General features: G+C 44.5%; 1 long non-coding RNA gene across 1 annotated transcript in view; it reads left to right on the top strand.

Moving 5' to 3' along the window:
• LOC147698713 (uncharacterized) overlaps positions 1 to 13,854 on the top strand; it is a 51,883-nt gene extending 38,029 nt beyond the window's left edge. The window contains exons 2-3 of the long non-coding RNA XR_015299221.1: positions 10,535 to 10,805; positions 13,820 to 13,854. This is a non-coding gene — a long non-coding RNA (uncharacterized LOC147698713). The remainder of the gene's footprint in view (positions 1 to 10,534; positions 10,806 to 13,819) is intronic.
• Positions 13,855 to 16,054: the final 2,200 nt, after the last annotated feature.

Raw genomic sequence — 16,054 nt, forward strand, 5'->3', positions numbered from 1 at the left:
TCTGTTTTGAAATCTCCTCATGTTCATTTAATCCCTTGCTCACAGAGTTCAGAATATGAATCCACTTGCACTCTTTTCTGCTCAGTGTAGTGGACAAAGAACCACCTCTTGGGTTGGCATCGATCTTCTCTAGAATGCGCCATCGCAGATTTTACGGATCATGATTTTGCGTAAGAAAATGGTCAACCATTGGTGCACCCTGCACCTTGCAGCGAATTCTGCTCATGTGTTGCAATATGCGGGATTTTACTTTTTGTGTCGTCTGTCCCACATATGGTTTGTTGCATTGACATATGATGATATAAATGACATTGGCAGTATTACAGTTTGTTAAGGTAGGTAGAGTGTATGTCTTGTTGTTAAAGGCAAAAGATGGCCCATCAATGCACATAGGGCATGCTTTACAGGTTCCACACCTGAAGTGTCCTTTTATAGGTGGTAGACCTAGGTGGTCTCTTAGAACCACCGAAACCATTGACTCTAAGAGACCACCTAGGTCTACCACCTATAAAAGGACACTTCAGGTGTGGAACCTGTAAAGCATGCCCTATGTGCATTGATGGGCCATCTTTTGCCTTTAACAACAAGACATACACTCTACCTACCTTAACAAACTGTAATACTGCCAATGTCATTTATATCATCATATGTCAATGCAACAAACCATATGTGGGACAGACGACACAAAAAGTAAAATCCCGCATATTGCAACACATGAACAGAATTTGCTGCAAGGTGCAGGGTGCACCAATGGTTGACCATTTTCTTACGCAAAATCATGATCCGGAAAATCTGCGATGGCGCATTCTAGAGAAGATCGATGCCAACCCAAGAGGTGGTTCTTTGTCCACTACACTGAGCAGAAAAGAGTGCAAGTGGATTCATATTCTGAACTCTGTGAGCAAGGGATTAAATGAACATGAGGAGATTTCAAAACAGATGTCTTTATTATAACATGTTTCTGTTTATCTATCATTTCCGGATTTGACATTTGGTCTCTCAAGAGGTTAATACATAAAATTGGCCACTCAATCGTAATGCGCAGGTTTCACGCAATTAGTAAATATGTGTATGGTACTGTGTTTCCAACAATGACCTCTATCTCTATGTGTTTCTGCCGGATGGCAAGTTGACAATGAGGGTCAGTTCTGTATAAACACAGACAACACGTAATGTACACCACTACCTTGATTCCCCGTAATGTACACCACTATCTTGATTCCCTGTAGTAATCATCAATGTAGCCCAATTAACAGACATTCCTCAGTAATCATAATGTGTAGGGTTTATGCAATGTATTAATATGGTTATGATGCTGGGCTTGTAATAATGCTTTATTTCACAGATGATAATATTTAAATGTGTGCTCAGAATTGTGTTTTTTATAAACGTTGTGTTTTTATAAACATTGTCTAATCGAAAAAACGGGTCGAATTTTCCGAGAGTATTTATCAACACACCTCGTGTCTGTTTAGCTCAATTGCCAAACAGATCCATTTGTTTTACATCCGACGTCCAAAATAACGTCTTCCCCTCGGTTTGGGCTTAGCTCTGTTGTGCTCGTTACCCAGCAACAGACGTACCGAACGTCCTCGAGGAGATCAGTCCCACGCTGTCTCCGCACACGCCTCCAAATTGATTAGCTTAGCCACCACTTGCCTCATATCCGGCAGAGGTTGCTTAGTTACGAGTTTATTTAACAAACTCGTTCTGCAGCCGCTGGGTTGAGCATTTTCCCCGGACAGCTTGGTGTCGGCTGCCGTTTTGGGACCGCTGCTTTTCCGTGTGTACTAATAACACATTGAGGGTAAGGAACTTCACTTTTATTCCCTGCTAGCCTGGGAGACACGTTTTTGGCACCGGAGATCGGACGCTTATTCAGGCTTCCCATTCCCTCACTAACCAGGGCATAGCTTTCCTGTCACCGGTGTACTCTACAACTGAGAGACCATTTGGTCATTAATAATCAAGGCATAGCTTACCTGTCACCGGTGTACTCTACAACTGAGACACCATTTTATCATTTATCATTAATAAATCAACTTCGCTGACCCAGACTTAGTTCACTTGGTGATGTCACGTATTGGTCACGCACCAGCTTAATTATTTAAATAAGTCTATCACCCTTCAATGTGGCATTTTAAACAATCACCATAATGCTGAGAAATTAAAACACCGGCTATGTTGATGATATGTGGACTCACACCACTTGGTCCTAATAGCCTGTTTTTCATTTAGGTTGACCGACGGGCTACTCTTTTGGATTAAATCAACATCTTGACCATCCCCTTGTAAGTAACCATGAGCGACCGCCGTCATTATTTGACGTGATTCCCTAAACACCTCTCTGACAACTCTTCCCCCCTTTTTCTTCCAGCCCCTCCCCCTTGTCTTGATAAAGACCCGCCGCGACCACCAACTGGGGCGCAATTAGGGTCGAAACGTCGACGCTTTTTTCTGGCCAAGCTAATTCCAGGAACGTGGACATCAACCATTTGCTTTCCTTGGAACATTCATGTTTATAATACTGGCCACATAACGACAAAGAACAATTCGTTTTGTCCTGCCCCCCTCCTCCCCCGTGTGATTTTATTGTACATAGATTTTGTATATAAGTGTCACTATATGCTTTGCACTAGTCACTTGGATCACTACAGTCACTATTCACAAATTTGAAATGTCTATTATGAATTTAGTGGAATGAAGTAATTCCAATGTACGTTTTTTCCTTGTTTTTTCTAAATTTATATAAAACAACTTTGTTTCAGAGAGGTCTTCGTTTTTGTCTCTTGAGCTATTTAGCTAATTGCTTCCTGGCGCCTCGTTGCCTACTTGCAACTATTCTCTGACCCTGCTCTGACCCTTGAAGCAGGGTCAGAGAACAGTTACAAGTAGGCAACGAGGCACCTGTCCAAGGAATTAAACCTCACCAGGATGCACTTACAGATATAAAAAACAGGAAGAAGGGAGAGGATGGCAAATACACCCATTTTGAGTTGTCAGGAGGGGTTAAACTAAAAGAGACCTTTACAGCACAATTTTCATATGCATTTTGCTAAAAATAAAAAGCTGTATGTTCTGTAGGGGCAACTCAGAAATCTGGCCCTTCAGAGATCCGGCCTCTCTTTCTTTCTCTCGTTCTTTCTCTCCCTCTCTCTTTCCCTCTCTTTCTCTCTCATTCTATCTATCTATCTATCTATCTATCTATCTATCTATCTATCTATCTATCTATCTACCTATCTCTCTCTCCTTCTTTCATAAACGACTGCATGAGTAACTTTGCTATGCAAGAGGCTCGCAAAGACGCAAAAATCCCCGCGAACACGCAAAAAACCCCGCGAAAACGCAAAAAACCCAGCGAACACGCAAAAAAACAAAAATCTGCAAATTCGCACAAATTCGCGAATTTTGTGGATCGCGAATTCGCAAATCCGCAAATTCGCGGATCGTAAATTCGCAAAATTCGCCCATGCTTACCTGCAACAACAGGTCCTTCTCGTGTGGGTAGGGGTAGTGGGAGGGGGCATGGAGAGAGGTCCTGTCAGACAGCTGGTACTGCTGAACAAGCTGACCCACAGATGGCATGCATTCTCAATCATATCAAGAATGTACCAGAGACTTTGGCCAGGTAGTTGGGATCCTCAAGGACATGCAACAACAGCCGGTTGCCCATTATGCCAAAATGGAACAACATATGGAAAGGATGGAATCAAACATGTCCAAAATTGATGGCCTAATTGTGGTGTACTGTGTAACATACTCACCTGCCTCCACCAGATTGCTATCAACATGACCCCACCTCCCTATGCACCGACTACATCTGTTGCCTCTATATCCGCAACTGCCACGGGGAGGGATGGGGCCTCCCTGTGGCATCTGCCCGTAAAAGAGACCGACGTCTGTGTTTATTTTAATTTATGATTACGGCGGAGAGTGGAGAGATGTGTTTTATTTTCTGACAGCATATATGAGATGATTGGGACATTCCAGGGTCCTATTATAAGGTAACACTGGGGAAGGCTAAATAAAAGCTCAGACCAATATGGACAGCATAAATTATACTGCCTATCTAGTATTTTCATCCTGTGTTGGTGGGAATTACCTCCACATGTGTTGGATCACTTTGGGTCCCGTTGCCACCTTAGTATTTACCAGAGTAACAGAGTAAGGTAAGGTGGGGAATAGACTGGGATGAATAGAAGTCCTGCGGAAGACCGACGTGACCAGTTTTGGCGCATAATTATACGGTCGGAACATGTTGACACAAGCAGTTTAAGGAGGGGTGTTTTTGGTAACCTTATATTCTCGATAAACACGCCCATCCTATACTATTTTTAATTCTGGCCTTGGGGCCCATGAATAAAAGGGTTGGATAGGGCACCCATGAGTCAGTTTTAAGCACTTCCAACACTGCACTTTTTCTAACACAGCACCCAGTCACCATGGGATAGATACCCTGACATTATTGTTTGTTGTCTTTTTATGTTGTTTTTTGTCTTCCCCTCCCGATGCACCATCCTGTGCGTGGCTATGCCAGGATGTTTTGTAAGCAGACCCGATGATGAAGCATGTCACACACATTTGTGTGTGAGTGAGAACAGTTTTCTAATACACAATTTGTGCCATTTTATGTCTGTCACTCTATCATATTTCTTTCTCTCTACCCCTCTTGGAGTTTGCATGGTATAGTAGGGGGTTCGGGGTAGATGAGCTTCAATGACCCTCTCCCCTTCTATTTGAGTATTTATATATTAATATTCACACACATCTTGCTACTGTCATGAATGAAACACTGTTGTCAGAAAGAAATGATAAGAAAACAAGGAATGGAATGACAATGACATTGGCAGAAAAACAAGTACCTTAAATTACCAACTGTTATGTGAGTAAATGTAACCTGACACATATGAGAGATACACACACCAAGGTCATCACAACAAACATAGTACATGGCATAGATCCTCATTGCCTACGGTAATGTAAAATGAAACAACATTTATATGCACAAACACTAAACATTGTCAGATAAACTGAACACATATACAGTATGTAAATGAATGTTGGATATGTGGATGCAGGCGTGGCACACCTCAATGTGGAGCACAAGTTTATTACATAAGCACAACATGTTGCCTCCACAACAAATGCAATCAAATCACACTGTGATAAGCACAAATTGACCAAGACTTTTCAAAACTTTCAGAATCGAGTGTGTGGCACAGAATCCTGATCCCAAGAAAAGTTGCAATCTGTAACTGCATTGTGTGTCTGGGAGGTCACATGTCTCCATACACTAGCCAAAGGACCCTGTGATGGAGAGCCATAGCACAGTATTGAAATACCAATTTTTTTGCATACATCTCCAAGGAACATTTCATACTTCAAATATTTAAAATGTGAACACTAGCTAGGAGTCATGTCAACACTGTACTGGTGACCATAATTACACGATGGACACCAAACAACTTCAAGCATCATGTTAAGTAGCAAGCACCCACACATATAAAAAGATATGGTACAACAGACACATATCAAAGAAAGTGCCTTGCAACTCATCATTTCATACTTACAACCATGAGAAAAAGTTGTTGATAAGCTGTCTCAGAACATTCTCCTCCTCCTATTCATCACTGGCAATATGCCCTAGGCCTGGATCCTCCCCTGCAGGCTGCTGGTCCCTGTCATCTTGGATGAGAGGTAGCTCATTCTTCACTGCCAGGGTGTGAAGCATGCAACACACAATGATGATCTTACACACCTTCGATGGTGCATATTGGAGGGCTCCTCCTGTATGGTCCAGGCAGCGAAATCTTGTTTTCAGAAGTCCAAATGTCCGGTCAACTACTCACCTGCTCTGCCCATGTGCCTCATTAAAACAAAACTCAGCAGGGGTGACAGCGTTCCTGAGTGGTGTCAGCAACCATGGGATGTTGGGGTATCCAGAGTCTCCTAAATTTAAACAGAAAATACTTCATGTGTCTGAAAACAGTGAACAATGTTACATACAAGCAACACACAACATAAACAGAGAACATTACCCACCACCAAGTCAGTCATGCTGAGACGTCATATGTGGGATCCTACTGTTTCTCATTAAGTAGGCCTTGTGTGCTGAGCCCGGAAACGCGCACAGACATGTGAGACCGTCATGTCAGGCAGACTTTCCACCAGGGCATTTATGGAGTGGTAATGCTTACGATTCCTGTATGTTTAGCCATGGGCTGGTGGGGGGATCAAAGCTACATGTGTACCATTGATAGAGTCAATTACATATGGTATTCTGCCTAAAGCATAAAAGTCACACTTGATGTCAGCAAACTGTCCTGGTGTTGGGAACTTGATGTACAGGTTCAGAAAATGTAATATTGCCTCCAACACATCACAAAGCACACAGCTAAACATTGTCTGTTACATCTCACCAGCAATAGCCACAGTATACTGGAAGGATCCTGTAGCAAAGAAATGTAGGGACGCCATCACCTTCACCTTGGGGTTCAGCGCAAAGGGATATGGGCATCCAGGTTGCAAATGTGGGGCCAACTGGTCTGCCAACTCCACAATGATAAGACTGGTAAAGCGGTATCGCCTGATGCTATCCCATTCTTCCATGGTTTGGAAGTCCAGGAAGAGTCTGCGGATAGCTTGTGACCTGCGGTACCTATGTTACTGGTGAAAGAATATTTTAGGACACTTTCCAATGTAGTGAGGAACATGCAATTACACACATACAACATTAAATAAAGACACATTGAAGTCAGATGTGTAAGGTTGAGCCCAGACACAGAGCACAGCTATGTGACTCTTCCCAGTCATGTCACATTAACATGGCTGTGCACCAACTACAGTTCTGTACTCTGACTACTCGGTGGTGTCTGTCACTGTCCATGTGATCAAACATCACACACTCAATATACAGCTAGTAAAGTATCAGAGACAGAGGTTTGTCACAACTAGCACATGGTTGAAACGTACATAGAACTGGATCATGCAATGCCACCTAGGTGGGAGACTAGATACAGACAGCGTGTCACCATGTACACCACTGTCACAGTGTTTACACTGTCATGATGTCATGTCTGACATACATGTACTATCACATACCCACAAATATTAGAATGTGTGGCACAGTTATATTTGACAAGCATCCATGTATGCCTGCGACACAAAGACACAGGAGCTACTCACATGGCAAATACAAGATGATGTGTTAGATGAAGTTCATTGAGAAAATAAACAATGAAGTGTCTGCATTTTACTGCAGATACTGTGGATTTACGCACAATGACTTAACACTATGCATTTTCTAACACACAGTCCAAGAAAGCAGTGATTATGTGTGGACATAACCTGGGTTAACACAATTATCCCCTAGGACTGTGTCAAATCCTACAAGGGTGATCTGTGAAGTGGTCACTCACAGATGTGATGTTCCTCAACAACAATGTTTTGTGTGCCCATCAAGCTTGGATCATCATGGGAGTGTTATCTATCAAGTACTATGTCTAATATGACATGTTAATCACTGTACACACACATGTAATGCAGACTAACATTCCTGAATTGCTATACTGTCTGCCATGCTGACGGATTAGTGTTGGGCACCTGAGCCTCACCCGAAATGTGTGGTTCGCATCCTTTGCCTGTTTACTGTAATGGTGGCAGACGAGGGTGAGTATTGAATAGGGGTGGGCGGAAAATTGTGTTCCACTCGCGGAACTTGCAAAATTTCGGCATTTACGTGGAACGCGAAAATGTCGTAACGTCCGCGATCCATGGCGAACCAGAATTCGGGGCATGAGGTATTAATTAAACCTCACCAGGAAGCACTTGCAGGAGCCTGAGTAGAAGCTCAAATTCAGTTACACATGGTCACTTGTGACAACTCTTCTGTCCCTTTACGCAGCTGTAGTGTAGGAAAAGCACTATACATTTACCCAACAAGGTAGCACTTACTGATCAGCCAGTAGAAAGTACTCCATCTGAGTAGAGGTATTGCACAAAATGGTGGCATCTTCTTGGATAATATGCAGGGCAGGATTCATACAGGCACAATGCTTCCGTTCACAAAAATTCAACCTCAACAGGAAGCATTTACAGATATAAATAAATCAGATGGCTGAGTTGAAGCTCAAACTCAGTAACACATTAATTAGCCCAAACAAATCAGGAGCTCGGTCGAGGCTGAGCAGGTGTGCTTTCTCCACATATCTACAGTTGAAAATTAGCTGCAAGCATTGATGGAGGTCTTTGTATCTATGAGTTTCTCGAGTGCAATCCCCATGAAGCTCCTGTGACCAGGAGGCTGCTTTCTCCTCATCTGCTGCTCTGATCGGCCTCTGACCCTTTATAAACAAAAGGTATGTGAACTCACATTGAAGCCCCGCCCATTTGAAAACGCCCCACACACACTAGCTGGCCGGTATGCAACGTCTTTCCGGCATTTCCCCACTATGATGGACATCTCAATCAAGGGACCTCGGTGCCATTTGGTGCGGTGACAAAGTTACAGACACATGGGGGTCCATTATCATATTGGGCGGATTGCCTCTGCCAGGCTGGCGGTAGCCACCGCCAGCCTGGTGGAGGCAATCCGCCCGATATCATAACCAGATTTCCCCCCCGCCATATTAGGATGGCAGGGGAGCCACGGCGGACGGAAAGAGCGTCCGCAGCTTTTCCGCCCCGGTCGACTTGCGGCCGGTGCGGAAAAGGAATAATATGGTGGCGGTGTCTAATAGACACCGCCAGCCTTATTATGATGTCTGGTTTTCAGTGCCTTTCCGCGGCGGCGATGCTGCCACGGAAAGACATGCGATCTTCACTCTGGGGGCCCCCTGCGGGCCTCAGAGTGAAGTACAGGTGGGGGTGCACATGGGGGGTACCTGTAGTACCCCCCTTCATTGTCATTTACAAAGCGGCAGGCACTGCGCGGTGCCTGCCGCTTTGTAAATGACAATGTGAAAGTGCATTTTCAGCATTGTGGCAGGCAGTGCAGAGAGCACCGCCCGCCACAATGCTGAAAATACAGGATGTGCCCGCCACTGTGGTTGGCACATCCTAACAGCACCCCCGGGACCCCCGCCCTTATGGCGGGCGGTCCCGATTTACGATGAGCCCGTCATCCTAATAAGGCCCTTGGTTACTAGAGACATCAACTCTTCTGTCCCTTTACACAGCTGTACTGTAGGAAAAAGCACTATACATTTACCCAACGAGGTAGAGGAATTGCACAAAATGATGGCCTCTTCTTTGATAAATATGCAGGCCAGGATTTATCCTGGCATGATGCTCGTCTGCCCCTGACTCCCTCAGAGTGACCCTGCATAGATTACAATGGGCGCAGCAAAATCTCCGCAAGCATGCGAAATTCTAACTGTTTGCGGAGATTTCTTACTGTTTTGCAGAATTTTGTGGAAGGCAACTCCGCAAATTCCACCCACCTCTAGCATTGCATGGACACGTTATCAACATCTGAACCGAGCCGGATGCACACATTCGTTGTTGGTCATCATGGTGACAGATGTGGGTGAGTATTCAAAGAACCCATTATCCGAACCAAGCCGGATGCACACATTGGCTGTTGGTTGTCATGGTGACAGAAGCAGGTGTGTATTCAAAGTACCCGTTATCCGCATCCGAACCGAGCCAGACGAACATATTGGCTGTTGGTTGTCTTGGTGACAGACGCAGGTGAGTATTCAAAGGACGCGTTATCCGTATTCTAACCGAACGCACACATTGGCTGTTGGCCATCATGGTGACAGACGTGCATTTAGTTTCTTGTACAATGTGCAATCTGAATCGGTTACCTAACATCACCAATGTATTTGAATGCATATATATTGAACATTGCAGTAGGCGCGTCCAATGCTTGCAATGTTATAGAATGGACAAAATTGGATAATGAGAAAAACTATGACCTATCGCTTTGGACACATGGAACAAAGTCCACCTATGCTGCGCAGATATACGTATGTCTGTTCCCAAGACACTTCACTTGCCTGCACTACATGCAACTTTACTGCATTGCAAGATCTCTCTGCTGCTGTCTTTGCATCCTCTGGGAGCTACAATGGCACGTACTGTGGAGAGGGCACCTGCTTTCAGAGAGAGGAGAACCAGGCCCTGCTGGACAGCGTCCTTCCCCAGTACAGAAAGCTGTATGGCAAACGAGGGGAGAAGGTGAGTGTTGATTACACTGCATTTTTCATTTGGCCATGTGTAAGAACATGTTCTACTCGCATTGGGATCCCCAAGGACCAGCATGCAAACATAGTTAATGTAAGTCTTACTGTGAGTAGATTTAGGTTCTGGACAGGTACAGTGATGTAGAAGTGTGTGTGGTGGGTTTGACTTTTCTGCACTGTTTTCATGTTTCTGAGGGAGATTTTCACACAGGAAAACTGCCCATAATGATACTTGCCTACCCCTTAGATATTATCTGCCATTCTTACCATGACCTATAATTCCATGTGTGTGATACATAAACATGTAGCATATGGAGTAATGGTGTATCACCATGTCATCCTTACAGGTCGACGTCCATCTGAAGGTTGAAATTTGGCAGACCATCGTCCGGGCAGTGAGATCTGTGGAGTTATTCAGACGTCGCTTCCGCCGCTGCCAGGAGAGGTGGCAGGAAGTCTGTGGCTGGACCCAGAGGATTGCAAGGGCCCAGCTGAAGCTGTCACCTCCTCGCAAAAGGGGTGGAAAACAGTCCCTGACCCCCAACATGCTCCGGATACTGACGGTGGTCTTCCTTGACCTGGATGGGCAGTTGAAGGCCAGACAGCAGCAAGGAGGTGGTGAGTATGTGCCATGTTGCAACACTATGTTTAACAGGCATGTTGCACTCCCTCAGCCTCATACCCTTCTCACAGGCCATCTGTCTGCTAAGACAACACTACTGTGGCCAAAATATAACTATGCCCCATTAACATATAATGGCCAGGTGTGTCCCTTTCCGTCAGTGACATGTGTGTCACTTAGGCTCTGTGTGTTGGCTGTAGCTCAATGTCCATGTGCTTAGGGCTATATACAACAGTTGATGATGGAGTGGAACTCCACTCCAATCCATGCGCACAGCGTCAGACGTATCTGGTGACATTTCATCTTATTCAGTAATTGCAACTCGTACTCTCAAATTATTCTTCATAAGGTTTTATTTTTCAAATTCTTTTCACACGTAATGTGCTCATGTGTAAATAACTTCTCTTAACACGGATATGCTCCAGGCCTTTTTCCGTGCACGTTATGACAACATTAAACATCCTTGGTTGTAAGTTCTTTTATTGCCCAATGCATTTCGGAATATTCAAAATCCTTCGTCAGGGGTCCACTACAAAATACAAGACATTGCTATTAGCATCTGATTTCAAATCTCTAACATTTACTCTAAAACATTAACATTTCAACTAATCCATACTTCGTTTTATACAAAACTTCTTAACAGCGCTTTCCCTCTAAACATAAAACTCAGTGCCCCAGATTTAATCTATGATTATCCAGACTGCATCAAAATTCACTCGTACCTGGTCAAGTGTTACTCTCGTCGTAGCTTTCACTAACAGATCCTTCTCAAAATGCGCCTCATAGTGCTGCTGATAAGCAGCATTAGTTGACAGCATTAGGGAGGACGGGGAATAGAATTGCAGGTCCCGAGGAACGTTACAGATGAAGCTGCAGCACATTGAAGATCTGTGAGGGGCGCGAAGGTCCTTAGTCAAAGGGTATTCTGGGAAGTGTAGGCATGAGTGGTAATACACAGGGTAATTGAAAAGTTGGGCGAGGTTAAACCTTAGAGGCGGGGCAGTCACACAGGTGTTTTATCAGCAGCACTACGAGGCGCATTTTGAGAAGGATCTGTTAGTGAAAGCTACGACGAGAGTAACACTTGACCAGGTACGAGTGAATTTTGATGCAGTCTGGATAATCATAGATTAAATCTGGGGCACTGAGTTTTATGTTTAGAAGGAAAGCGCTGTTAAGAAGCTTTGTATAAAATGAAGTATGGATTAGTTGAAATGTTAATGTTTTAGATTAAATGTTAGAGATTTGAAATCAAATGCTAATACCAATGTCTTGTATTTTGTAGTGGACCTCTGACGAAGGATTTTGAATAATCCGAAATGCATTGGGCAATATAATAACTTACAACCAAGGATGTTTAATGTTGTCATAACGTGCACGGAAAAAGGCCTGGAGCATATCCGTGTTAAGAGAAGTTATTTACACATGAGCACATTACGTGCGAAAAGAATTTGAAAAATAAAACCTTATGAAGAATAATTTGAGAGTACGAGTTGCAATTACTGAATAAGATGAAATGTCACCAGATACGTCTGCCGCTGTGCGCATGGATTGGAGTGGAGTTCCACTCCATCATCAACTGTTGTAAACTTTAACGTGAACAAGGGGCGGATCACGTATTCCATGGCGCACGCACTAAGTGAAAAATTATGTTAAAAGAAGGAGTACATGGAATTAAAAGAGGTGTGCACGACAAACTCCTGCATTTGAGACTTAGGGATATATACAACATGTGTCATGAGTGATGTAATTGGCATGTGTCAGCACATTCACTGATGTATGACCCGTACTCAGTATGGTACATAAATATATGTTCAAAATGGTGCTATTGGTGTACACAGTGTGTGCATTAACAATGCTATACATTCTTGCAGCAGGTGAGACCAATGTTGATGCCTCAGACAAATTATATTGATAAGTGGTTGAAATGTATTGTCCCATAAATAGTGCTCTGTGTAATCACATGTATCACATGGACCAAGTACAGGTATGCAAACTCAGGCCATCTGAGACACTGACACATCAGATGTTTGTGTCAGGCAACACTTTCACCATTGTAATGTGAAAGTCGATGGGTTTGACTCATTGACAGTGAATACATGTGCCAATATTTGAAAGATACACATGGTGAATTTACAAGTCATGGACATACATCTAATTTCTGGCTTTTGGTTCAGAAACACAACACAAGACATGTGTGTATCATCCCTTGACTGTGCATACTGGTGGCTTGAACATCTATGTGTATGCTTTCTTCTGGAGAGCTGTAAAATGTTCATGTACACAGTCATTTTTATTCACATACTTTGATGGCTAATTTGAACAACACGAGCTTGTAAAAAAAGGGTTACAATGCTGTTGAGCACTTAGTATACATGTATAATTAACACATACAGATGTTAGCTGAAGCAGTAAATACAGGATTGTGACACAGTGCTGACTGTAAACTTAAGATGTACCGTTCCTGTACCAAGATTCCGTACAGACTGTTCAGCCAGACAGGACCGTGGCATGGTGTGGAACATGATTTTTTCATTTAGAGGATGCAGTGTTTGTACTTGACAGTTGTCATGCATGCAGACCATTAGTTCAAGACATAGGTGCCCATCATGATAACTGTGGATGGAAGTATGTTTGACAGTAAAAAATTGCTAATGTGGGCATACCATTTGCTGTGCCAGTTCCTGACTCCCTTGCAGGAGATGAGACATGTGTGTAATGACACATAACCCTCATTAGCATTACAGATCAGATCACCTGCAAAATAGGATTGTAGTTGACATGGTTTGGTGGTATTTGACATACATCTAACCAATCTTTCACATGCCATCATGTGTCTGTGTAGCATATTTTCTTAGCAGACTTACAAGTGTCATGTTCACATATGTGTAAGTATTTCAAGCCTGCCAAACAATTATGCATATGCGTGCTCTGTGATGTGCTGTGATGACACTCATGTGTCAAGTCTATGCAGATGACTGATGTGAATCTCTATCTCATCCTTGTTCAGAGCATCATCAACGGCTACTGGAGGAGACAGTTCCACAGACTGACACACTGAGTTTAAACGTGGGCCATCTGAACGGTCACATGCATGTATAATATGAGAGTGCAAACAGTGCCTACACATGCGAGTCAGTACACATAATGAACAGAATGGAAGCAGGATGTTTCAGAAGTACAACAATCTGCTGTGTCATAGGTGAATTTCCACCAAGAGAGTCACCCTCAGGCATTTCACTCTTGTGTATAATGCTTACATATCCATGGTGGCAATATAAAAGTCATAACACAGTTCCTTCAGTACCCTCTGGAGGAAAAACCTTTGTAATGTCACAAATGAGCATGTGAAAACCTCATTCAGACATCCATTATCACAGGCAATGTCTGTTCTGACTTCTGCTTTCCAAACAATGCAGCCAGGGATCTGTGTAAATTAGGCTACAAACCCCATTTACCTGAAGTCAGCATGCAAGGCAGTGTATCACACAAACCCACACTTTCAGGCACATACTGCCGCAGATCAACTGCATGTGTGCACTCTTTGCACTCTCCTACTTTAACTCTGAAACACTTACCATGACATTAGGAGCACCATATAGCCTTGCGTACTGTGAAAGCACCTCCTCCACCAGGACCTCCAGCTCCTCTGTGGTGAAGGGACGGGCCCTGATGTTCTCAGTTCTCACCATCACTTGGTCCCTGAGACAGGAACAGCAGCAGTTGGTGGTGAAGAGTGTCAGTCAGCAGTGTCTGGATGCAGTGGAAATGTGTGTCTCTCTCCCAGACATATATAGTTCCCTGTGGTTGTTTCAGTGGTACTCAGCTGCTCCAATTGGTGTTCCAGGACAGCTTTTTTCAAATGTGACCAATGACCGGCCCCACGGTAGCGGAGCATGCCCACAGCAATTTTAAAATGTGCGATTGCGGTTCCTATTGGCTGTAAGGGCATGGGCATGGGCATTGCCGGTGACACACCGCAGGGGCCAGGGGGTCGCTAACGCAATTGTGCATCTTTCAATTGCATCCAATGACCTGCCTGCAGTAGCGGAGCACACCTAACGCGATTTTGGAATTTGTATTTCAATACAGCGATTCCGGTTCCCATTTCCTGTAAATGCCTGGGCATTGGCAGTGACACACCCCAGGGGCCCGGCGGTCGCTACCGCATTCGTGCATCTTTCAATTGCATCGAATGACCAGCCCCGCAGTAGCGCAGCAAGCCTACCGCGATTTTATTTTCAAATGTGTATGTCACTTCCGTGATTGCGGTTCTCATTCGCCGTAAGGGCATGGGCATTGGCGATGACACACCGCATGGGCCAGGCAGTCTCTACCGCAATCGTGCATCATTCAATTGCATCCAATGACCACCCCTGCCAGAGCAAAGCACACCTCACGTGATTTTCAAATGTGTATTTCACTTCCACAATAGTGGTTCCCATTGCCGGAAGGGCCTGGGCATTGTCAGTGACACACCGCACGGGCCAGGCGGTCGCTTCCGCAATTGTGCATCTTTCAATTGCATCCAATGACCGGTCCCACGGTAGCAGAGCACGCCTACTACGATTTTCAAATGTGTATTTCACTACAGCGATTCCGGTTCCCATTGGCTGTAAGGGCATGGGCATTGGCAGTGACACACCGCACGGGCCAGGCGGTCGCTTCCGCAATTGTGCATCTTTCAATTGCATCCAATGACCGGTCCCACGGTAGCAGAGCACGCCTACTACGATTTTCAAATGTGTATTTCACTACCGCGATTGCAGTTCCCTTTGGCTTTAAGGGCATGGGCATTGGCAGTGACACACCACAGGGGCCAGACGGTCGCTACCGCAGTTGTGCATCTTTCGATTGCATCTAATGACCAGGCCCTCTGTAGTGGAGCATGCCTACCGCAATTTTCAAATGTGTATTTCACTACTACAATTTTGGTTCCCATTGGATGTAAGGGCATGAGAAATGGTGGTGACACACCGCAGAGGCCAGACGGTCGTTACCGCGATTTGGCAGCTTGCTATTGGTGTCAATGACCGACACCACAGTAGCGAAGCACGCCTGCTGCGATTTTCAAATGTGTATTTCACTACTGCGATTGCGGTTCCCATTGGCTGTAGGGGTATGGGCATTGGGGGTGACACACAGCAGGGGCCAGGCGGTCGTAACTGCAACTTGGCAGAATGCAATTGGTGCCAATGACTGGCACAGTGGTAGCGGTGCACGTTAGCAGCACCTATGAACACAT

The sequence above is a fragment of the Lissotriton vulgaris genome, chromosome 8 (genome assembly GCF_964263255.1).
Source record: "Lissotriton vulgaris chromosome 8, aLisVul1.2, whole genome shotgun sequence".
Taxonomy (NCBI): domain Eukaryota; kingdom Metazoa; phylum Chordata; class Amphibia; order Caudata; family Salamandridae; genus Lissotriton; species Lissotriton vulgaris.